The sequence below is a fragment of the Cephus cinctus genome, unplaced genomic scaffold (assembly GCF_000341935.2).
Source record: "Cephus cinctus unplaced genomic scaffold, Ccin1 Ccin1_scaffold0160, whole genome shotgun sequence".
Classification (NCBI taxonomy): domain Eukaryota; kingdom Metazoa; phylum Arthropoda; class Insecta; order Hymenoptera; family Cephidae; genus Cephus; species Cephus cinctus.
The window spans coordinates 1,944,567-1,946,327 of record NW_014332886.1 but is presented as its reverse complement, the minus strand read 5'-3'; the positions used below and the strand labels follow the sequence as shown (position 1 = coordinate 1,946,327).

At 37.5% G+C, this 1,761-nt stretch overlaps 1 long non-coding RNA gene across 1 annotated transcript; it reads right to left on the bottom strand.

The window, feature by feature from the left end:
- Nucleotides 1-628: 628 nt before the first annotated feature.
- On the bottom strand, nucleotides 629-1,497 carry LOC112493785. Its single transcript, XR_003058512.1, has 3 exons — nucleotides 1,218-1,497; nucleotides 798-1,042; nucleotides 629-704 (listed from the first exon to the last, which is right to left on the bottom strand). It is a non-coding gene; the product is annotated as an uncharacterized LOC112493785 (long non-coding RNA).
- Between the last annotated feature and the right edge of the window lie 264 nt (nucleotides 1,498-1,761).

Genomic DNA, 1,761 nt, shown 5'->3' with positions numbered 1-1,761 from the left:
TTAAGTGTATATGTCGAGAGTTAGATGACTCGAACATATTTCAACTGCAGTAATACTTGATCTGGAGAAGCCGAACCGAGCAGAGCATCTCCTTGGCAATTCTGTATGGTGTTCCACAAAAAAATGGCTGTACTTTGTAATGCAGCAAGAATAGCAAATTACGTGTGCTCAATAATACAGCGTGTTCGACCAAGCAAGGTTTTTTGGTGCAACCAATACTGTATACAGTATATTTTAGTAAATATAACTTTGAACAGTGTACTCCGCATTTATTAAAAATTGTATTATATTCTATATAACGGGTAGTTTAACTCGCCATGAAGATATATCGTATATTGTTATTAGCGATTTCAGGTATCTCAATTTTACTGAAGCACGATGCACGGCAGTGGCAAATTAAATTTTGTAATTTTCTAAATTACTCATCGTAAAATAACATGCATGAAAATTATTAGTGGTTCGTTCCAAAACTGATTTGATAAAGGAGTCCCGGAGATCCAGCTCGAACAGGAGTTATTACTGGTTGAAGTGCCACCGAGTAAATTCGCGCGCAGCCGACGTGCGCCAGTGGATTTACTTTTCTACTTGGAGAAGGTAATAACTCACAATGGGGTTATTGAGAAGATCGTTATTTTGACAATCCCGGAAGTTGTCGCTCCTCGATTCCGCAGTCCATTGTAGGTAAAGACTTAACCTTGTGTTCCCTTAAACGCATAATTCAATTAAAGGAAAAATTAACGAATTCAGTTTCTCGTGAAAATAATGATTTTATAATAAAATATCAACAAGAGATTTACCGCGAAGACATAAAAGTAAAGCCAAAGTTGATCTATGAGAATTGTATAAATGTGTAAGTAAATTTCCTTTTTCCGAAAACGACGTCGCTTCGTTTGAATAAGTTGTTGAATTCGGAAATGGCTTATTTCATAGAAAGATATACTTTCGAGCTCATCAAATACAGTTAGGGACCGGCGCGAAGACGTCGTTGTAATTTATTGTGGTTGCTGAGGACAGGTAGTTGGGTATAGCGTGGGCAAATGACCTGAAAAGTGTAAGGGGGTAACACAGCCAGTGGAAAAGATGAACAAGAAGAAGAGGAGGCAACGCGTGACGTTATTAACAAAAAAAGCTCGCAAGCTGAAACGACCGGAATTGCCATTTACTCTATCCCACCGCTTCCCTCTCGTGTACAGCAACGAAATTTAGGTTCCACTTACGGACTTCTCGTATCCATTGAGTAGAAAAATTGTCTAGACACTTTGGATTTAATTAAATTCGAAAGAGTATCGACATTTCACATTATCCACTGTCACTGTGGATCTCAATGCGATTGTACGACTTGGCAAATTTATTAATAAAAATCATTGCGAATAGGTTGAATTAACATATTTCACAACGTTCATTGAAAATTGAAAATTGAAGCAAGAAACAAATGAATCTTGTGTAATACTAAATAATGGAATTTCATGGAAAATATCATCTGCTTACAAAGCAAGCGTCCGAGAAGTTGGGATACAATTGTACCTTGCATATAACGAGTAATGCAACACTGTGAAACAATTTTGGAGCTGAGAAATGGCTAGCAGGCGGTGTTCTACTCGTATTTAATATTATTTTAATTTCACGAAATGAAACTTTTTTAATCCCTTTTTTTTCTTTACAAGCAAACTTAGCACGGAAATTGCAATGCACCATTGTTTCTCGGTTTCACGCATCGTTGTACTTCGCCATCGGTATGGACGGGGACATGGAGTCGTCTCG